Source organism: Lactuca sativa, chromosome 4 (genome assembly GCF_002870075.4).
Source record: "Lactuca sativa cultivar Salinas chromosome 4, Lsat_Salinas_v11, whole genome shotgun sequence".
Classification (NCBI taxonomy): domain Eukaryota; kingdom Viridiplantae; phylum Streptophyta; class Magnoliopsida; order Asterales; family Asteraceae; genus Lactuca; species Lactuca sativa.
The window spans coordinates 185,244,147-185,268,776 of NC_056626.2; the positions used below are offsets into that span (position 1 = coordinate 185,244,147).

Below are 24,630 nucleotides of genomic sequence, written 5' to 3' on the forward strand. Positions count from 1 at the left end.
TGTTGCTCAACAAACCATACATGACGGGCTATGTAGAGCGACTGGTTGTAGGATCGAGACATCTGTAACCGTGATGATCGGCGTTGTACCCAAGAAAAACACAAGAGAGAGAACGAAAATCCATTTTAAGGGTATTGTATGGACGAAGATGAAGATAACATAGGCAACCAAAAACACGTAAGAAGGACTAATCCGGTTTGTGCGAAAAGACATGTTCAAAATGTGACACATTTGAGGAGGTACGAGAGGGCATGCAGTTTATTTAATAAACTGTTGTGTCATATGCAAAATGACAAAAAACGAGAAGGCACTCCAAATTAGGCAAGTAAAGTGAGCCCAGTTTTGCTCACTTGTGTGTGGACATGAATGACGATGAATGATGCCAAGGGGAGAGAAGATTACAGAAGATTTCGAAATTCTCCACCCCAATCTGTTTGAACAAATTTGAGTTTGGTGTTAAATTGTCGTCCAACTATAGCAAGAAAGTGTTTAAAATTGGCATAAACATCATATTTTTGTTTTAAAGGAAAGATCCACATGTAACAAGTAAAATGATCAACACAAAGCAAAAATTAATTATGCCCATCATAGGAGGTAACGGGGGCTGTACCCCACACATCACAAAATACCAAATCTAAAACACAAGAGCTTTTAAAATTAGACAATGATAAAGATAGTTTTGAGGATTTCTCTATATGATAAGCATTACAAGGAGAACTCGAGTTTTTATGTAAAACAGGAAGAGAATATTTAGATAACATGGAATTCAAAAGTTTGGCATGTGGATGACCAAGCCAATGATGCCATGTGTGCACAGGAGCACGAGCAGCTGTGAAGACACTTCTTGAAACTGGTTGAAAAAGTGGAAGATGAAACAAGTAGAGCCTATGTTCACTGGACCCGTGAGGAGGGTATTGCGTGAAATCTTCACAACATAAAAAGTATCATAAAATTCAAAGAAAACGTTATTATCATGACAAAATTGTTGAACAAAAAGAAGATGACGTTTGATTTTTGGAACATGAAGAATATTGGTTAAAGAAAAAGTTTTCTTTGGAGAATAAAACTTAGTAGAACTGATATGTAAAATAGGTTAGCCATTACCATTGCCAACATGGAGGGAGTCATCACCATAGCATGGTTCAGCAATGGCGATACTAGAGTGATCTAGTGCTACATGACTGTTAGAGCTGGTATCAAGAAGCCAAGGAGTTTGTGAGTGTGAGCGTTAATTGGGATGATTAGCTGAAGGTGGTTGTTGGTTCCGGAAGGTGGCAGGATCACGATTAGGGCAATCTAATGGAACGTAGCCAATGCCACACGGATTGCATGTGCCATAGACGGTGTTTTGATTAGAAGCCCAAGTAAATTGTCCTCTACTGTTCTGATTGTTTGAAGTACGGCCTCACGCACGGTTGTTGGGAAAGCGAACACGACCACGGTTGTTGTCAGAGGTGAAAAATGCTTGAAATTGTTGATTGGAAGGTTGTAGTTTGAAGCCAAGTTGAGAAACAAGCTGAGTTAAAGCTTGCATGAAGTCCTGTTGTAAGGAGCTTGTTGGACAAGTCGTTCCAGGAACATTAGTGTGAAAAACCTATGGTGGTGGGACAGCAAGAACCGACTGTTTTATCATGTAATCATGAGCAGAAAGAAGCCCATGCAATTAATTGAATGTTGTAGGAACTTGTCGAGCAAGAAGAGTTGACTTTAGTCAATTGTAGTCATCACAAAGACCTGCAATAACAAGCATAACGATGTCTTTTTATTTGAAGGATTCACCGATATTAGCCAAAGCCTCAACATACTCCTTTTCCCGATTGAGATACGTTTAGGGTGTTTCGTGGCCCTTCATCTAAATATTTAGTAATTGTGTTTTTAGGGTATATTCCCTAGAGGAGGTATGAGGGGCATAATGACTTGAATTCCTTCTTCCATCATTTTTCAAAGACTAATGATGATTTTTTTATGACTTGATATGTAATTTACTTCATTTAGAAGTTTTTGGTTGCTATTTTTACAATCGAATAAAATTGATCCTTTTCCTATAATAGCAATAGTGGAACTGTCATCAAAACCCACGTGACTCGTAACATTTTCATCAAACTCATGGAATTTTGAGCAGTATCCTGTTATATGGTTATTAGCACCATTCTCGAGATACCACAACTCATACTCAACACAAATCTCCCCCAATGCAAGAAGATTAACATAGATCTTATCTTTTAAGGACACCTTTCCATATACATATTATTATGAGATTCCACTACAAATCCATCTGTTTCACACCCTCAAACCACATCTACCATAGATATTCCAAATTCTGAACCACTATCTTATGAAGTTCCACCAAGCTTTTCAGAACCACCTGTTGTTGAAGATATTGCTACTACTCCATCGGGAAATGTGGCTTCTCCAACTGTTTTTGATGATGATTTTATGGTCGATGATGATCCGAAAATCTCTGGTGCATTTGTAGAATTTGTTGCTCTTGTATTGGAATCTCCATTGATTGATGATGAAAGTGATTTTGATGAGAGTTAAACCATGTAATGGGTAATGAATTGTATATTATGAAGCGTACATTACAATCCTATATATATATATATATATATATATATATATATATATATATATATATATATATATATATATGTTAGATAGTTACATTTAGATACCCTCTAATATAAACACTATCAATAAACTATTTAAACATATGTCTAACATTCCCCCGCAAGATGAGGGAGGGGAACGACCTGCAGCTTGGACCGTAAAAAGAGAAATCTTTGAGAGGATAAAGGCTTAGTGAACACATCCGCAATCTAATCATTGGTAGATATAAATTGGACTTTTAATTGACCTCGGAAAACTTGTTCATGAACAAAATGAAAATCTACTTCAACATGTTTTGTTCCGGCATGAAAACCGGATTTGTAGAGAGATATGTGGCTCCAAGGTTGTCACACCATAACGTGGGAGAGAATTTTGTAGAAACTCCCAGTTCATGTAGGAGAGCCCTTAGCCAAAGCAACTCAACAATAGTGTCTGCAAGAGCCTTGTACTCAGACTCCATAGAGGACCTTCAAATAGTTCATTGTTTGCGAGCATACCAGGAGATCAAGTTGGACCCCAAATAGATAGCAAACCCTCCCGTGGAACGCCGATCGACGGGGCAGCCAGCCCAATCAGAATCAGAGAAGGCGGTGATTTTTTACACATCAGTAGGTTGCCAGCAACTATCAATGAAGGCTTGAAGAGAGGAGTCTGAGTTGTGACGAAGAAATAAACCAAAATTAGTAGTGCCTTTGAGATAGCGCAATATCATTTTGACAGTAGAACAGTGATTCTCAGTTGGAGCATGCATGAAATTACATACCTTATTGACAGCAAAGGCAATGTCAGGTCTAGAAAGTGTAACATACTGAAGTGCTCCAACAGTTTGTCGATAGGCAACAGGGTTGGAGAGGTATGGACTATCATCGAGAGTCAAGATCTAAGTAGTACTCATGGGAGATGATACCAGCTTACACTCTGTTAGACCGGAGCGTTGAAGTATGTCAAAAATATACTTGCGTTGTGAGAAAAGAATGTCATGGCCATGGGGAAAAACTTTAATACCCAAGAAGTAATGAAGCTTGCCATGCCAAGATCTTTGATGGCAAAGATAGATCCCAGTTGATGAATGATCTAATCAATAGCTTTAATGTCATTACCTGTGACAATAATATCATACACGTAAACAAGAACATAAACAATAACACGGCCTGTTTTGAGAATGAAGAGAGAGGGATTGGTTTTAGATCCTAAAAATCGAAGACGATGAAGAGCCATCGACAGTCGAGTGAACCAAGATCGTGGGGCTTGCTTGAGTCCATAAAGAGATTTGTGAAGAAGGCATACATGATCAGGCTTGCGAGGATCAACAAAACCTGGTGGCTGTCGTACATAAACTATTTCATTGAGATCACCGTGCAAGAGTGCGTTTTGGACATCCAATTGTCGTAAGGGCCATTGGTTTGTCACGGATAGGGAAAGAATCACTCGAATAATAGTAGCTTTGATTACCGGACTAAAATTCTTGATGTGTGTAAAACTCACTTAGTTTTAATCCTACTTTAATTATCAAATAACACACAAAAGGCAGTGAACCTATCAATTGTGGTATAGCTAAATAAGCAGGGTATCGAACACAGGGAACGGCAAATTAAATTAAAAACTAATTCTATCTAAATTACTTTAGCAAATAAGGGTTTTTCTCTAGTTTTACAAGACTAGAAACTTATTAAACAAAACTAATGCAAGGCTAGAAAAGAACAAATTAACTAGATTCAATAATGGGAAAGAAACTTCTGTTTAGTTCAACTCGGTTAACTTTATGGTTGCTTTTAAGGTAATAGTGCAATGGATTAATTCTTTTGTTGGTTACCGATTCAAGTGATTAAGTTGTGTTCACTACCCTAATCCTTAGCAAATAAACTAATTCAAACAGTGGCCAATTGCTTAACTTAATTATATTTACTAGATTAATTATTCGGGTTAAGTTAGACTTGCAATAGCTAATTAAATTGTTATTTTTAATTAACCTCTTGTTCAATAGTCATCTTACAAGCTTGCACATGAATTTACTCAATTTACTTATTAATCCTAGTTTCATATTCATTAATCCTAGACATATGATGTAGTGGTCACTTATCATATGAGGTTGATAATTAATAGATGTTCATGCTAATTAACTATCTTCCTATTAACAGAAAATAAATTATCATTCATACACAAGGTTCTTTAGCAAGCTAATATAACAATTAATCACCAACTTAGAATTAATCCTACCAATCAATCAAACCATATTGTCAACTTTGTATCCCCAAACAGAAGTATAAAGAAATTAGTTCATAACTAAGGTGAATAACAGCAAACAAATAAGTTCAAGTTGCTTAATCATATTGACAAAACAAGAGAATTAAGTAGAATGATGAAATTACGCCTTAATTACTCCCGGAATTGGATTCTAGCTTCTTTGGTCGACTTCTAGGGTTCTTCTGGCTTCTTATTCGCAGCTTAACACCTCTGAAACTTCCCAGAATTTCTCCCTTTTCGCATTAAAGAGTTATCTTTATATATGCATACCGACTCGTCGAGTCATATGGCGACTCGTCGAGTCCCTCTCACATTAGTCGTAACCTGATAACTGTCTTGACTTCCGAATGCTTATCTCTCTGAATCCGCGACCGGACTCGTCGAGTCAAGAGATAACTCGACGAGTAGAAGCCTTATTTTGGCTGTTTTCTTTCTTCTTTCCACTCTTGAGCTCTCAACCGCTTCTCTTGCTTCCTTTCGCTTCCGAGCTTCATCTTTGGACTGAAAACCATAATTTAACACTTCTAAGTACCTTTTGTCCATAATATGCAACAATTTAGCTAATATATGAAAAAAAAACTATACTAAATACACACTAAATATGCACATATCAAAATACCCCACACTTGTCTTTTGCTTGCCCCCAAGCAAAACTGAATTTTAATCATATTAGAATTATGTATAACAACTCCAATCTAACCCAGCCATTATGCCAAGACCGCAACGCATGCATTTGTGTCTAAAATTTTTCCTAAAGAACCCCCCATATTCCAAATACTCACAATCCTCATAAACATTCACCCACTCACCCCGAACTATGCTCATTTTATGCAACCCTCCGAATCCATCCTCAGAAAACCTCTTAACCTCAAGGTATTTTTGGTTGAGCAACCCAAGCATACATAATCTAGAATTACAACTTTTCGATACCACTTTGAAGCTCTTTGGAATTCTTCACTTGCTTGATAATTTGATCTTGGATATCTTTGAATTCACCACCTTTGTTTGATTTCTTTGGTATCTTCAACTTTTTAGATTTTTGGAATTTTGATCTTTGAACTTCATTTGCTCCAAAATTCTTATAACTCTTTTTTTGCAATTCTCTTTTTTTTCTTTTTTAACATGTAACTTACTTTTTTTTTTTTTCACTCAAAACCCTACATGCTTAAGCAGGGGCGCTCAACTTCAACCTTTATCGGCTAATGATAAAAATCTTCCTGGATACATTTCAGGTTTAGGCTGCTAAACATATTGCATCCCTCAGGCTGAGCAAGGTCGTGTTTTTGTCTCATGATTTCACTGAAATAAGGAAGCCACAAATGCACTAGAACGTATATAGGCTCAACTAAACATTTGGGTCTTCATGTAATTATTAACACAATCTAACATGGAATCCTAGTTTTTACCAAAATTTCCTAAATTAGATCCTAAATAATCCTTTTGGTATGCAAAATTTTTGAAAATTGACTATTATGTAACCAACCCCCTACCCCACACTTATGTAATGCAATGCCCTCATTGCATATTATGCATGATAAAGAACAATAAAAATAAGAAGAGAATTGGAACCAACTCCCCTGGGATAGCAGTCGATAGGCTGATCACTTCCATGTTAAGCTCCAACTTCAATCAACTTTAGACATGGTAACATCTCATCCATGCCTTGGGTGTCAAAACTCATGTGGGTCGCTCCAAATACGCGGAAATTAGTGTAAGATCTTCAAGAAAGGAAATGGAAGAATAAGCGAGCAAGTGGGACCAGTAGCAGCATCAAATCAGCAGTCCATCGGTATAAAAGATGATCGACTCGTCGAGTCTAATGATGGACTCGTCGAGTACCAGCGCGCCTTCTCAGAATATGTAGAAATACAAGGCGACTCGGCGAGTCTGCTTAGTGCACTCGTCGAGTAGGCACCTGAATGAAAAATCGAGGTATGTGGCAACTGTTTGAGTCCATAACAACTTCATTAATGCTTCCTCACATGCAGACTCAATCGCTCACACTCCTAAGACCGGACTTGACACTTTGACGTTAAAAACTCGCTTCCTTGACTCGCTCTCACACGAAAAACAACCATGCTTTACCTCATCCTAAGCAATCAAAATGCAATCCTGAAAATACTTAAAGCAAACAACTATTAATCATAAAGTCTTAAAGCATACAAACCAAATAAAAAAAAATAAAACAAAACAAATTAAAATTGTTTGATTAAAAACACAAAAACATCAATCTTCATCTTCCTCATCATCATTAGCGGCTCCACTTCCCCCGGCTCCGCTTCGTCTAGCAGCAATCCTCTCATCCCAAGACGGAATGAATGGGTAATTCCCACCATCAATATGTGGGATATTGAAGTGGTCAAAAAGTCGAATGTGGGATTGGTTACTAAAATTTAGCCCCCTTGCCAATTGATCCTGCATCCGCCTCATCTCTATGTTGTACCAATCCATTGGTACATCTTCATTCTCTACCGGAATCACCGGCGGCTCATCCTCCATATCCCTTTCCCTTCGCGATCGCACCCTCCTTCCCGGTGCTTCAGGACCTACAATCGGGTCAGCATTTGGGATGGCATAATGGCCACCACCATAGTCTTCAATAATCCGGGCCCTGCGGAAAAGAAGAGGATTAAATGGGGGTGTCGGGATCAAAGTCATGAGGTTCCAGGCACCACGGTTCATCAACCCGAATGAATTCGCCAATCGAGTGACAAACATTCCTCCATTGATACGGGATGTTTTGCGATCTTTGACCGCACCCTCCGAAAGGTATGAAGCAATACACCATGGAATGTTGCAAAAGACGACGGGTGTTATTATGCTCCATAAGTAGAAAACATCAAGGTTGGAGACCTTGTCATCGTCTTTCCTTTGGTTGATGGTGGAGGAAATAAGGCGGTGAATGAGGCGGTGGGTCGAGGATCGGATGCTCCCTTCTTGTGCAGACTTTGGGATGTAGACTTTGTTTCCTATGGTATTCCACCAACCCGTGCTCGTGACTCCATCGGGGAACGCCATATGAGTGTTTGCCAAGAAAGCCCGAAAGATGTTTGTTGTCACTAAGGGTTGATCATAGATCCCTAGTCGGCAGGCAAGGTCCACCACCGAGCATTGACGATACTCGCCCCCAAGACAAAAAGTAAAGCTCGTCGGGTGATACACATCCACTCCCCCGGTAAAAGATACCGTGGAAAAGAATTCTAAACATAGCTCCAAATAAACCGGTTCTTGAATGCGGAAGACCCGGCTCCACCCATCACACACCATGCTGTTGCCTTCATGTTGGAACTCCTTCAAAAGGTAAGGAGCTAGTTCTTCTTCATAGCTAACGCTCTGCAGCCATTCCCAATCAATTCTGTTCGGTACATACACCTCCTTCTTCTTAATGTCGGAGAGCTTCTTCTTCCACTTCCTCATTGTTGAAGGGGATTCGATTTGCGGGAAGTTTAACCATGGAAACTCCCCTTGGCTACTAGTTGAAGATTGTCCTCTTCTGAACATGATTTCTGCAAAATAAACACACAAAACCCAGAAACACAGAAAATAATTAAAAACTGAAATGTAACTGTAAATCGACTGGACTCGTCGAGTCCATGACCGACTCGACGAGTCGCGCAACCTGCACGAGTCAGTCGACGGGTCGCATGAAATTGGACCTTAAAACTTGTAATTTCTGTCAAGGGTTTTCTGTTCAAGGACTTCCTACTAAGTAATAAGGTCAAACTAAGCATTCAAAACAACAATATTCATGAAAAATCGAAACCCTAGAATTTCATTATTTTTCAAAAACGGGTTTTTTACATGCAATTGCAGGCATAGATGGCCTTATACTCTCATTTTCTTTAGAAATCAAGAAGAAAGTTGTTACCTTTTGAGTTTAAACCTTGAGAAATTGAAGAAGATTTGAAGATTTCTTTGAATGCTTGAGAGTGTTTGCGAATGGGGGTACCCGGCGAGTGTGATGTTGAAATTGAATTTTTAGGGTTAAAACCCTATTTACCAGATGTAAAAGTAATTTCGAAATTAATTTTTTTTTCTGTAAATAAGACCGACTCGTCGAGTTGTGGTTAGACTCGCCGAGTCTGGTCGCGAAGTTAAATGCTTTTCTGGAATCCATGTGGACTCGTCGAGTCGTGGTGAGACTCGGCGAGTCATTTAAAAATTTGCATATTTTTCAAAATTTTTCTGTTTATTATGAATCATTTCACCCCACACTTAAGCTATGCAACTCTCAAGCAGACATGCCCGATGATTTAGAAGATTTAAGAATAAAAACGAATGGAAAATAAAACGAAAAATAAAAAGAAGACTAAAAAGTAAAAGAAAGCAAACTCTATTGAACGGGTTGCCTCCCGCCAAGCGCTTCTTTTTGAGGAGTCATTAGCTAGACTCCTTCCCATTTACGTTTTGTCATCTTCAAGCATCGGGAATGTACGCCTCACTTTTTGTGGTTTATACTTGGTCTTGTAAGCGTAAATCTTTGTCTTGTAAGCCCTCTTCAATTCGTCTCTTCTCCTTTTCATTGCTTCATCTTCAGCTGGCTGGGCTTTCTTTTTTCTCTTTTTCTGCTTTACCCTCTTCTTTTTCACCAATTCTTGAACATCCTTCTCTTTAAATTTGATAACTTCATACTTCATATTGGTCCGTGCTCTAGGTTTAGTGGTGAATTGGGGATCAGCTTCCGCTCCACTTCCATTTATGGCTTCATTCTCTTTTGTGCTCGACTCTTTTCCAAATGGCATCATATTAAGGCATGCCACGTTGGCGTGTTGGACCTCCATTCCTTTTACTTTTTTTGCAGATTGTTCTTCCAAAGAACCACTCATAGTAACTGAATCCAGGGTATGTGAAGAACTGTCAACAAATAAATCAGCTTGAGTTAAGTTTTTCTCCAAATCAACTGGACTCGTCGAGTCCATTATGTCGACTCGGCGAGTCGGGTCGGGTTTCATCAATTCTGGATCGTTGTCTGAGTCGGCTCCTTCCAGTAGCTTTTCTAGTTCCTCCAAGTCTTTGTCAGCATCTGAAACTTCTTCTGAGTGTAGCGTGAACTTACTTGGATCTTCTTTTAATAAAATATCAAGCTCTTTTTGCAATACCTCATCATCTAATTAGATAAATGAGATTTCTTCTCGCTTTTCTTCTTCTTGCTTGATCTCTGGATTAGCTTTAAACATCACCGACTCATCACCCACTCTTAATGTCAAAGTAGTCTCGGATATGTCAATTAGGGCACATGCGGTGTTTAAGAATGTTCTGCCCAAAATAATTGGTATTTCGAGGTCTTCTTTCATCTCCACCACCACAAAGTCTACTGGGAAGATAAACTTGTCTACTTTGATAAGGAGATTTTCACATATGCCTTGTGGATGAATAATTGTTTTATTTGCCAAATGGATTCTCATATTTACCGGCTTTGGCGCTGGTAAATTTAGCTTCTTAAAGAATGAATAGGGCATCAAATTAATGCTTGCCCCTGAATCAGCCAAAGCTCGTGTGGAAACATCATTGCCAAATTGGCACGGGATTACTATATTACCCGGATCACCCTTCTTCTCAGGTAGCTCACTCATCAATATCTCCGCGACTTCAGCAAGATCTTTCCTGGCAGCAAACAAACCCTTAAGCAAGTTAAAGTATTTGGGAGTTTGGAGCATTGTGTCCACGAATGGCATATTGACTTGTAAGGCTTTAACATGCTCCATGAAGGTTCTATAGGCTTGAACTTTTTCTGAAGGAATGGCTCTGGATGGGTATGGCAAAGGCGGGTTGTATGTCTTCAGAAAACTTGCTTTTTTATCCTTCCCGACTGGACTCGTCGAGTCCATTTTGGTGACTCGGCGAGTCGGATCGAGTTCTTCTCGTTCTGGTTCTTCTTCCTTTTCTGCCTTCCCTTTGGAAACCCTTAGTGTTTCTGCCAATTCTTCTTCACTGCTAGAGGTTATTACGCTCACGTTCTCCTTTCTTGGATTGGGCTCGGTGTTGCTCGGAAGTTGACCCGGTCTTCTTTCATTCACTTGATGTGCAAGCTGTCCCAGCTGTTTCTCAATGTTGAGAATGGTAGCTTGCTGATTCCTCAACATGTTCCTGGTTTCTTGCATTGCTACATCGTGATCATTATGCCTTTTCTCGGACGCGCTTATGAATTTTGTAAGTATGTCTTCTAAGTTCGTCTTCTTGTCCGTCACCGGTTCCTCCTTTTGATAATAACCCCTCTCCCTCTGCTTATATTTTTCTTCCTTAGCCTTTCTGTACTCTTCGTATGGGAGCCACTCCTTCTTCGGTTTCCTCCAGTCTTCATCATATCTGTCGCCACTGGAATAAAATACTTGAGCCTTTTTATTTCCATTCTCGTCTCGATCACAATCCTTTGTAAGATGGGGGCCGCCACAATTTTCGCATCCTACCCTAATAGCATGGATCGTTTGATCCATTTTCGTCATTCTTCGGTCTAGGCTATCGAGTTTAGCTATTACCGCCGCCATGCCATCGTTCACTGAGTTTACTGCTCCACGACTCACTTCATTCCTCGGATTGTGGTATTCTCTAGAATGCTTAGAGAATTCTTCAATCAATTCCTTTATTTCCGGAGGTGGCTTTCGGGTGAGCGGGCCTTGTGAATCGAGTAGTTGCCTTGTGGTGACATTTACTCCATCATAAAAGATGGAGACCTCCTGTTGGCTATTTAGATCATGGTGTGGGCAATTTCTAAGTAGGCTCTTGTACCTTTCCCAAGCTTCATAAAGAGATTCTCCGGGTTGTTGCTCGAAGTTGGCAATGGCTTTCTTTAACTTGGCTATCTTGGAAGGTGGGCAGAAATGGTCAATGAACTCTTCTTTCATTTTGGCCCATGTGGTGACCGATCCGGGAGGGAGTGACTTCAACCAATCCTTTGCAGCTCCTTTGAACGTGACAGGAAGCATGCGTAGTAGCTGGACCTCGCGGGGCACATTAGGTACATTGAAGTAATCCGCCACGTCATTTACTTCATCTAAGTGCTTATAGGCGTCTTCATGATCTCTCCCGTGAAATGGTATCTCCTTGAGTTGAGCGAGAATATGGCCCTTTAGTTCGAACGTAGCGGTAGCGGGGATTGCGGGTTGCACAAGTCCCGGGCCGGTGTCATCACGCATCCTTTTCTTCCACTCCCCCATGGGGATCTCGTCAATATTAGCCATTGCGGTGGCTAAGTCTTCTTCAATATCGGATGTATGCTCGCTTTCTTCTTCGGTCTCGTATTCGGTGTCTTTCGGGATCGGATCTTCGGTTGACAACGACGCACTGGATGCTCCTGCTTTGCTGCTCCTCTTCTTGCCAAACACGGATTTGAAGTTTTTGAGTGGTGAGTTCTTTGAAGAGGTGGTTTCTCCAACGGTTTTGCCTTTGTTTCTTCTTAATGCGGTCTCCGGATCTTCAAGAGGAGGAATTAGAGGTGTAGAAGATCCTCGGGTCATGAACTAACTGCAAATTAAAACAAAACAGAACGCGTAAAAAAGAACAAAAATTTAATCTGATTCAGCGTCAGACTCGCCGAGTCGGGGCGAATGTACTCGGCGAGTTCACGTGAAAATCAGTTTTTTTTTTTTTTTTTTTTTTTTTTTTTTTTTTTTTTTTTTTTACTTAAACAAAAATTGAACAGAAATTAACTTTGCGTAAGATGAATCTTACCCAAAGGGTCGATTGAATTAGAATTTAATGCTAATTTTAGAACCGTTCCCCGGGAACGGCGCCAAAAACTTGATGTGTGTAAAACTCACTTAGTTTTAATCCTACTTTAATTATCAAATAACACACAAAAGGCAGTGAACCTATCAATTGTGGTATAGCTAAATAAGCAGGGTATCGAACACAGGGAACGGCAAATTAAATTAAAAACTAATTCTATCTAAATTACTTTAGCAAATAAGGGTTTTTCTCTAGTTTTACAAGACTAGAAACTTATTAAACAAAACTAATGCAAGGCTAGAAAAGAACAAATTAACTAGATTCAATAATGGGAAAGAAACTTCTGTTTAGTTCAACTCGGTTAACTTTATGGTTGCTTTTAAGGTAATAGTGCAATGGATTAATTCTTTCGTTGGTTACCGATTCAAGTGATTAAGTTGTGTTCACTACCCTAATCCTTAGCAAATAAACTAATTCAAACAGTGGCCAATTGCTTAACTTAATTATATTTACTAGATTAATTATTCGGGTTAAGTTAGACTTGCAATAGCTAATTAAATTGTTATTTTTAATTAACCTCTTGTTCAATAGTCATCTTACAAGCTTGCACATGAATTTACTCAATTTACTTATTAATCCTAGTTTCATATTCATTAATCCTAGACATATGATGTAGTGGTCACTTATCATATGAGGTTGATAATTAATAGATGTTCATGCTAATTAACTATCTTCCTATTAACAGAAAATAAATTATCATTCATACACAAGGTTCTTTAGCAAGCTAATATAACAATTAATCACCAACTTAGAATTAATCCTACCAATCAATCAAACCATATTGTCAACTTTGTATCCCCAAACAGAAGTATAAAGAAATTAGTTCATAACTAAGGTGAATAACAGCAAACAAATAAGTTCAAGTTGCTTAATCATATTGACAAAACAAGAGAATTAAGTAGAATGATGAAATTACGCCTTAATTACTCCCGGAATTGGATTCTAGCTTCTTTGGTCGACTTCTAGGGTTCTTCTGGCTTCTTATTCGCAGCTTAACACCTCTGAAACTTCCCAGAATTTCTCCCTTTTCGCATTAAAGAGTTATCTTTATATATGCATACCGACTCGTCGAGTCATATGGCGACTCGTCGAGTCCCTCTCACATTAGTCGTAACCTGATAACTGTGTTGACTTCCGAATGCTTATCTCTCTGAATCCGCGACCGGACTCGTCGAGTCAAGAGATAACTCGACGAGTAGAAGCCTTATTTTGGCTGTTTTCTTTCTTCTTTCCACTCTTGAGCTCTCAACCGCTTCTCTTGCTTCCTTTCGCTTCCGAGCTTCATCTTTGGACTGAAAACCATAATTTAACACTTCTAAGTACCTTTTGTCCATAATATGCAACAATTTAGCTAATATATGAAAAAAAAAACTATACTAAATACACACTAAATATGCACATATCAATTCTCATGGTAGTCAACACCCAGTTGCTGTTTGAACCCCTTAGCGATAAGCCATGCTTTGTAGCGAGAAACTTTTCCCTATGAATCTTTCTTTAATTTGTACACCCATTTGCATTCAATTATATTAGAATTGTGCACAGGTGGAACAAGCGACCAGGTTCCATTTTTTTGAAGTGCCAGGAATTCATCAAGCATCACTTTACGCCATTCGGGAAACTTGTTGGCAATAGAAAACGAAGTAGGTTCGGTAAGAGGGGAGGAAGGTACAATGGCAATGTATGCAGAGGGGCTGTAAGGGGTTTTGTGCTTGGGATTTTGGCGAAGGTTAGAAGGCTGAGAGTGTGGGGGTGGGGGTGGGGATGGGGGTGGTGGAGTGGGATGCTATGAGGTAGGAGATGTAGGTGTAGGAGTATCATTTTCATTGGTAGTGGGTGCTTCGGGATATATCTCTGGTGTGCTTGCAACATGAGTGGGAAAACTGGAGACATAAATGGGTGATGTATTGCGGTTGGATAGTGATGGTGAAGGAGAGTGAAAATGAAAGACCTCTTCATTGAAGAGGACATGACGGACGATGTAAATGCGGTCCGTGACAGGTTTAAAGCATCGATACACGTGATGAAGAGGACTATATCCCATGAAAACACATGGAGTGGAGCAAAAATCCATTTTGTGTTGAGTATATGGTCGGAGGTGTGGGAAGCATTAACAACCGAAACCCCGAAGGAATGAGTAATCGGGTTTTCTATTGAAAACATGCTGAAAAGTTGACTTGTTTGAAGAGATACGGGATGGTAGACGATTAATGAGATAGGCAGAAGTTTCAAAAGCAAAATGCCAAAAACGTTGTGGAAGGTTTGCTTGTGCAAGAAGTCTACACCAGTTTCAACAATGTGACGATGGACACGCTCAACAATGCCATTTTGCTCACTAGTGTATGGATATGAACGTTGATGGGTAATTCCAATAGAGGTGAAAAAAGGAGATAGATTGCGAAACTCACCCCCCCCCCCCCCCCCAAATCAGTTTGAACAGTTTTGAGCTTGGAAGTAAACTGTCTTTCAACTAACGTGACAAAGTTTTTGAAGGTGGAATAAACATCGGATTTGTGAGATAACGCGTAAAACCACATATAACGAGTATGATGATCAACACATAACATAAAGAAGCGATAACCATCAGAAGATAAAACGGGTGCAGGTCCCCAAACATCACAATATATCAAATCTAAAATATTATTACTTTGAAAGTTGGAACTAGATAATGATAATTTGGAAGACTTTCCAAATTGACAAGATGAACATAATGAAGAACATTGTTTTGTAGAAACTGGTAAAGAATAACTAGAAACGATAGAACTAAAAACACGTTGATGTGGATGACCAAGACGTTGATGCCAAATGGTTGAGGAAGCTTTGGTGGTAGTGAAAGCAATCTTAGGAATAGACTTGAGTTGAGGAAGGCGTATGGAATAGAGACCATTATCACTTGGACCCGTGAGAAGAGTATTGCGAGTTGTTTCGTCCTTCACAACAAAAGAAAAAGAAGAATGAAATTCAAAGAAAACATTATTTTCATGACAAAATTGTTGAACAGACATAAGATTCTTTTTAATTGTCGGAGCATGAAGAATATTAGAAAGAGTGAAAGTTTTGTGAGGAGAGTAAATCTTGGTAGAGCCAATGTGAAAAATAGGAAGAGGTTTACCATCACCAACATGAAGAGAGTCAGATCCATGATAAGTCTCTGAAAAATGAAGTTTGGACAGATCAGGTTTAGTGTGGGTGTTAGCACCAGTATCGGGAAACTAGGTTGCGCCTAAATTTGGGTCGTGATCAGAAAAGGCAACAAAATTGGCATGAGAAGGTTGTCATGCTGGGGCAGAATTTTGTTGATTTGGACAATGTGAGGGTAGATGACCGATACCACAACGATTACAATGACCATAAACTGTATTTTGAGTAGAGGCCCATGAAAATTGTCTAGAACCAGAACCACTGTTGTCACTATTATCATGCCCCTGATTTTGATTTTGAAATTGATTGCGAGAACTATTGTTGCGGGTGTTTCCACGACGATTGCCTCGATTGTTGTTGGGTGGACGCGAGGCATAGAAAGCTTGTGAAGAAGACTATTGAGAGGCGATAGGATTCAGTTGAAATCCTAACTGAGCTGCCAATTGTTGACGACTCTGAATGGTGTTTCCAATAGAAGTAGCAAAAACTTGTGGTGATGTAGTGACGGTAGTTGTAATGGGTTTGTTGATCATGTAATCATGAACACTTAGAAGACCATGTAACTCGTTGTAGCTGATTGGTGGGTGACGAGCCAAGAGAGTCTTCTTCAAACCATTGTATTCTTACCGAAGTCCCGATATTGCCAGCATAACAAGATCATTATCCTTCATTGGCTCACCCATGTTGGCAAGGGTTGTGGCATATTCTTGAGCCCTGCTTAGATAGCCCTGTGGAGATTTGTCACACCCCGAAACCAAAGGTGGAAACGTTCCGGGGCGGAGGACATTATGAAAATCACAATCAATGTACATAGTAAGCATAGTAAACACAAAACTTTACATTACATAGATTCATTTACATTGTCTGAAAACAAGAGTTACATGTGTTATACATATACATATCATATGATCAAAAGCAAGGACGTGTCTTCTACGTACTCCGTCTTCGCCAAAAGGATCGATGGTACCTGTCTAATGTGGACCTAAGAATACAAGCAGTTTGAAAATTAGCATAAAGCTGGTGAGTTCATAAGTGTTTTGTTTTCTAAAAATGAGCATGTTTCCTTTGATTTTCTGAAAAAGTTTATTATCCAAGAAAATCCCATATTTTCTTATAAGTATAGTTTAGTTATCTTTTTATTATACGATCCGATTATGTACAGTTTAAATATTCCAGGAAAAACCCTTCTTTTCCTAAAAGTAAAGTTTAGTTAAATACCACAGTGTATAGTTTAATACATAAAACTATATATTGAAAACCACTGGGAATTACCATCCAGTATAACAGTAGATATTTTTAATACATAAAAATATTGATTGAAAATCATGGGAATACTATCCCGTACTAGATATAAAATAGTTTTTAATACACAAAACCTGTAGATTAAAAGACATGGGAATACATCACGTACTAGATATAGATTCAAAACCATGGGACTACCATCCCGTACCAGATATAAGATAGTTTTAATACACAAAAACAATAGATTAAAAGACAGGGGAATACATCCCGTACTAGATATAGATTCAAAACCATGGGACTACCATCCCGTACCAGATATAAGATAGTTTTAATACACAAAAACTATAGATTAAAAGACATAGGAATACATCCCGTACTAGATATAGATTCAAAACCATGGGACTACCATCCCGTACCAGATATAGATTGAAAAGACATGGGACTATCATCCCGTACTAGATAAAAGAACTATAGATTGAAGATAGATATATAAATCTAATCCGTGAATAAACTTATATTAATATGTATTGTGAGTCGGGTAACCATGCTGATACGACACCGAGACCTCCTTGACATTCGTCAGACGTTAGACGATATCCAGAATTTGTCACCCCAGGCGTGCCCACCTAACTGTAGCTAGCAGTTTAGGTGTGGGATTGTCAACCCGAATAGATCTATTCACAAATTCCACGCTCTCCCCTCCTGGAGACTCTGGTTATACTTCCAAGGAGGAGTTACTGATAACCCAAAAGGGTAATGACGAATCTCACAAGCTAGTATTAAATTATTCATCGTATTTTCAGATGTTATCAAACATAGTAATCGTTTTGAAACATAATACAGTAAAAACAATTAAATACAATAGAGTTATCTGGCAATATACTCTAAATTAAACAGAGATAAACTGAATCAGACATAGTTTATCTAATAACTTTACATAAATTTGTGCTCGTTAAACATGAACTAAAGATCCCAAATTATTCCCATAATAATTTGATTGTTACTTATACTGTAATTAAAATCCATGTACTTATATTCAATAAAACATCCCTTATGCTCCGCATAATACATAAGGGGTAAAGATATACAAAAGTTAGCCAGATATTTATAGAAATACATCAGTTGTAGGTTTTGAAAGCATTTATATTTTGCTTGTATTCCCCCCCCCCCCCCTGAAAATATTGAAAAACATGGAAAAGGGTGTAGGGGTATGAACTCACCAGTCGAAGAACGAGTCGATTTGGATGCTAGACGTTGGTTCGGGGCTTGATAATGCGCGAGGTTCCTATGTAATATGGAATGATATACAAATGTATCCAACTAGACTTTAATTCACTAATTAGATATGATTTTACACTCCAAGAAGCGAAAACACTTCAAATCAAGTGTTTGGAGTGACCCGGGTGGCGTTTATGGACGAATAGGGCTTATATTATTAGTTTGCTCTTCAAGAGTAAACTCCTTAGGGAGATTACGGCCCTAAGACCATGTCTACATGAGTTCACGGCCGTGAACTCATGGTTGATGGGTTTTAAGGTGCTAAATGGTCAAATATCACTTGAGGACAATTGCTAGGATTTAATCTAATGCATAAGAATGGATTTAACCACCAAAGAGACCATCAATGGGAGTTTACAGTCGTGAACTAGGAGTTTATGGCCGTAAGCTCCTAAGTACCCTTTCTTTTCATGATTTGGTGGCCCTAGATTAATCATATGTGATTTGAACTTATTTTACTAGCTATAGAATGGATTTAGGACATCATTTGGCTAAGGTATAGGAGTTTACGGCCCAGGAACCTATCCTTGGGTGGTTTACGGTCGTAAGATCCTATAGGAGTGATTTTAATCAACTTTAAGGCCCCTAAATCGATTGTGGTTGTTTCTAGACTTTAACCCAAGGCTTAGGAGGTGTTTAAATGGCATTTTAACACCTTAAAAAGGAGTTTACTACCCATGAGATGGATTTTACGGCCCAAGAATGTTCTTGGGCAGTAAACTCATGTTTACTCCCCAAAAGTTGAGTTCGAGGTGTTCTAAGTCCATTCCATAAAGTCTATAAGCCATATCTAAGCTCCAAAGGTGGTTTGGAAGGGTTTTAAGGCTCAAAAAAACCCACTTATATGTGTTCACGGCCCAAGAATGTTCCAGGGTTGTAAACACATGTTGATGGTCCTAAATCATGATTTGAAATCGAAATTGAAGGCTAAAGATGTTATACTAGGAGTTAGGATAGTTACCTTGATGAATTGAAGCCTTAATTTGATGATTTTGGACCTAAATCTTTGGTTTGAGGAGAGAGGTTAGAGAGAGAGGATGAAAAGCTTCAAATGAGGCTCATTTCACTTTATATATGATTCAGGTTTGGGACACGGTGGAATTCTACCCGATACCGACGTTAAACGTGGCTTTTAGTCGCACCCGATTAAGTTGTCGTAACCCGGCGGGAACGATTCTAAAAATTTTCAAATAAATAATTTGGGCCGTTTACATGAGTTTCTAAGGAGTTTGGACACTCATGAGGTTATAATAAACATATAAATTTAAATTACTTATCCCAAAAACGAAATCGGAACGAATTGCTACAGACGGGTTTTACGGACGAAATGGTTTACGGCGATGAACAAACTTCGGGTTGTCACATTATCCCCCCGATAGAGGGAATTTCGTCCCAAAATTCAAAGATTAGAATACAGTTCATGAATTGAAAAGTGAGATGTGGATGAATCTACTGTTGGGTCTTCACGATCCTAAGTGGAATCGGGTCTCCGCTTGACATTCCAGCGAACCCTCACTACCGGGATGCGGCTTTGTTTCGTACGTTTAACCTTTCGATCTATGATTTCGTTTGGTTTTTCCATAGGGTTCAGTCTTTCGTTGATTTCAGTCTCATCAAAGGGATTACTAGGGTTTCGTCGGGTCGGCACTTCTTATGAATAAAGACGTGGAATACCGGATGGATGTTGCTATGTTCTGAAGTTAGTCGGAGTTTGAAGGTTACGGAATCGATCCTAACGAGGATCTCGAAGGGTCTAATGTACCACGAGTTAAGTTTTCTGCGCTTTCCAAGGCGTACCATGTCCTTCCAGAGTAAGACTTCCAACAAGAGGGTACATCTTTCTGTGTCGGAATGGTTAGGGTTTTGGTGATCCAGGAAATATTCTGGATGAACCTGTAATAGTAGCCAACGAGACCCAAGAATTGACGGGTTTTCTGTGGGTATCTTCGGTGCCGACTAATTCTCTAATGCTTGGATCTTAGGACGATTCCATACGTATGACTTCATCATCTTCTACATGACCAAGGAAAATGATTTGACCGATGGGCATCACTACGAACTTATAGTGACCATATCGAGTCCTGCATACTGTCTAAGAAACATTACTCTCATGGATTTGTAGCTGATGATACCTTGACCTAAGGTTTATCTTTGAGAAGTGGCTGGTTCCCTAAAGTGGATCGAAAAGGTCATTTATTCGAGGAAAGAGGATATTGGTTTTGACGGTCAACTTATCAAGCTGACTAGATATCTCCTGCATTTCTGCTGGAGCTAAGCGATGCGGATACTAGATCGTTGCCCCTGAGAAATTAATCCATACTTTCTACTCGAGCTCCATCATAACTATTTACATTACAACCCAATAAAAAAGAAGGGTTCTAGTAGAATAGAACAAACGACGTCGAGCCAAGAGCACCTTCATTCCTATATAAAAGAAAATGGTGGATGTAAGAATAAAAATCCACATCGGATCGTGTCCTTCAAGTCGCACGTTGCTTTCTACCACATCGTTTTAAACGAAGTTTTACCATAACATTCCTCTAATTTGGAACCAGTATGGAATTGATTCAATTATGGAATCATGAATAGTCATTGGTTCAGTCGGTACAGAGACATAGTCATTTATATTTTTTTTCCTAGCTACATAGATAATAAATATTTTTTATTAAGAAATCTTAGCAAGACCCGGGCTTTTTTGTATGAACGGAAATTTTTTCTATAAATCTATATCTCAAAAAAATATCTAACAGAAATATCCAGAAATCTAAATATAGAAATAACATAACTAACAGAAATAACACGAATAAATAAATTCTATTTGACTCTGTCTGTTCAAGTGACTCAATCAATAAGATAGACTGACCCATTTCCAACTTCTCAAAGATTCAACCCATAAGGAATCATTACAAATCTTGATAATTGAAAAAGTTTCCTGCTTCGACATCATTATTTGAGTCAAGTTTTACTTTTACAGTAAAGCCTACATTTGATTATCATAAGAAATAAGAATTTCTGTTTCTTTTCGAATAGAATTGTCAATGATTTAAAGCAAATAAGCTAAAAAGATCGAACAATAAAAAGAAATATCATTGTTAAATATTTAAATTTGAATATTTTAGGGATGCAAATTATTTTTCACAAAAATAGAAAGACTATTGTCACTGAAATAGAATAACAATACATACCCATAGGCTAAGCACTTCCTCGTTTTATATGTATTTTCATATTTTGTTTAACCTGAGGTTAAGTAATCTTTCTGCAACTGTGATCTATGCCCCATCTTATCTTTATCTGGATCACAAAAGGAGTCAGTTACATTTGCATGTCATTTGAACTCGATTTAGTTCATTTTGTGAAAAACTGAGATATGATTCCGAAAAGAATCCTTAAAAATCAAAAAAGAAAGAAGAATAAGATTCTATCCAATATTAGACCTTGAAAAAGAACCTTGTTGAACAAAAAAGATGTATTCGGATACAATGGATATGCTCTGGGACGGAAGGATTCGAACCTCCGAATAGCGGGACCAAAACCTGTTGCCTTACCACTTGGCTACGCCCCATTTATATTGTTATTGGACACTAATACTAATAAAGAATAATATTGGTATTAAGTGTTCGTCAATTCCAGCCCAACTATCTATAGAAAATCTTTCTTCTTTATTCTTCTTTATAGAATATATTATAGATTCGTGCTAGGATTTTGACATGTGTATATCTAGAATTCAACTGAATTTATTGATCATTACATACAATTCAATTAAGATATTGTATGAAAGTATGATTTCTTCTATTCTCCTTTGAGAATTGGAGGATTTTTGATTGAGCGGAAAAAGAAGGAGTTTTTTGTCTACCTTACTTTCTTCATTTTTCCTTATATAAATAACTCAATCAAAATGCAATTATCTCGACGAACAAAATGTCTGTTATGCTTAATATCTTTAGTTTGATCTATCTTAATTCTGCCCTTTATCCGAGTAGTCTTTTCTTCGCCAAATTGCCCGAAGCCTATGCTTTTTTGAATCCAATCGTAGATGTTATGCCAGTCATACCCCTGTTCTTTTTTCTTTTAGCCTTTGTTTGGCAAGCTGCTGTAAGTTTTCGATAAGATCTTGAATACTATCCTAGAAAATTCATGATTTATTCGAGAAAAATTATAACAATTGATAAGATCAAATAAGTCTGGGAGTATGAACCTTCAATTCAAACATTGAAATTCTTGGCTAGCCGCAATAAATTTGGCTCGCCCCATTTCCCGATTCTAATCCTTTTTCCGGTGAAAGACCTTATTAGGTTAGGGTCCCTTAGAATATCTAATTGTGGGTATGAAAGTGATTTGTGATAATCAAAGACTCTTATTACAAATTTAAACTTCAGTTGAATTTCTGAACATTCTTTTCTATTTCTAGAATTCATTTCTTGGTGTCAAAATAGGATATGTGATATAAAAATGGAGGATCTATTATCTTTTCTCGTTTTTCTTTTTCAAAAAATGATCTTGGAGGTTGTGTAATGCTTACTCTCAAACTTGTCGTTTACACAGTAGTAATATTCTTTGTTTCTCTCTTCATCTTTGGATTCCTATCCAATGATCCAGGACGTAATCCTGGACGTGAAGAATAAAATAAAATTTTCATTTTTCTTGCTTGATTTACAATTTTCTTAAGATTTTATTTTATATATTCATATTCCATACGTTTAACTAGTAAAAAAATCATTTAATTTAAAAGGGGTTTGCGAAATTTGAAAGAAAAAAAATAGAAAGTCATCAACGTAAACGGAAAGAGAGGGATTCGAACCCTCGGTACGAATAACTCGTACAACGGATTAGCAATCCGTCGCTTTCATCCACTCAGCCATCTCTCCCAATTGAAAAAGATAATTACTATGTTACATTACACATCAAGTAAGGATTAACGAAAGTATTTCTTTCACATTCTTTATTGTTATTATATAATTAGCAATTCCATTTAGATGCTTGAAAGATCCAAATAGAAAGATAAATAAAGAAGAGCTTCTTGCTTTTATTTTGTTCGAAGTGCCTCTTGGGCCTGGCCCGGTCAATACCCAGCCGGGCCTTTTTTTGTTCCAACGAATTCCATATATTTATAGGTATAGGAAACATACTCTAAAAAAGATACCCAATTTGGTATCTGTGTAAGAATTTCCATTGTGGGGTTTACATATACTTATCGTTTTTGTTATAATGGAAATTGAAAGGATTAAGAATCAATTAAGTATGTTTTGTAGTTTCTTATGTCATTAGGCAACCCCAATTTTAGATTCAAATCCAAGAATCATTCAGGAATTCTCAGTCAACGAATAGTTAATGGTTCCCATTTGTCATAAATTTTGTGACATAAATTTTGGCTTTTTTGAATGAAAATATACATTTGATTTTTCAATAGAAAAGTGAGGGGAAGTTTTTCGACATTTTATGTTTTGAGATACTATACAATCAATCGAAGGGGTGGTCAAACAAAAGGGGAAAAGGGTTTCTTTTAGAATTTTTATAAATTTAGAAAAAAAAAGGATGAAATTAAAAAAGGGATGCAAGTACAATAAACTAAAGTTTAGTAATCCAACCCATAAAATTTTATCTTATTATGTATCGTTTTGGCGGCATGGCCGAGTGGTAAGGCGGGGGACTGCAAATCCTTTTTCCCCAGTTCAAATCCGGGTGCCGCCTCATCAACAAACGAATCAAAATTTATTATCTGCTGATATAAATCACCCAAATTTTACCCAACAGATAAGGCGATTGTTGTATTCTCAAGATGACTATTCCATGATCCAAGATCATATTGATCGGTATTGCTTCTAAGTAATATGATATTTATAATCCATCGATGGGATGAGTCCCTTTTGGTTTTCTTTTTGAAGATAAATGACCTACTTAACTCAGCGGTTAGAGTATTGCTTTCATACGGCGGGAGTCATTGGTTCAAATCCAATAGTAGGTAGAACTTATTAGATACCGCGGTCCATGGTATCTAATAAGTTTTTATACCCATTTTCTTTTAGTGATATTGATTTTTTTATCTTTTCTATTTCTTTTTCGTTGCATCAAAATCTGATTTTGCTTGATTGTATTTAATCGACAGAATCAAGTCAAACAAAACACCCAAAGGGTGTATAAGTGTATAAATCGATGATTATTCGGACGCACCTACTGGTTATGAAATCGCATTGATAGCCTCTACCCGTGTCCTAGCCCGTCGGAGAGCTAGATTTGCCTCAATTGTTTGTCTCTTTCCTTCAGCTTTTCTCAAAGCAGCTTCCGCTATTTCAAGAGTTTGCCGAGCTTCTTGTGGATCAATGTCACCACTTTTCTCTGCATCATTTACTAAAACAGTGATCTCATTATTACCTATTCTAGCAAAACCGCCCA

General features: G+C 37.9%; 1 non-coding gene across 1 annotated transcript; it reads right to left on the reverse strand.

Moving 5' to 3' along the window:
* Positions 1 to 23,017: 23,017 nt before the first annotated feature.
* On the reverse strand, positions 23,018 to 23,105 carry TRNAS-GCU (transfer RNA serine (anticodon GCU)). The gene has a single exon. It is a non-coding gene; the product is annotated as a tRNA-Ser (tRNA).
* Between the last annotated feature and the right edge of the window lie 1,525 nt (positions 23,106 to 24,630).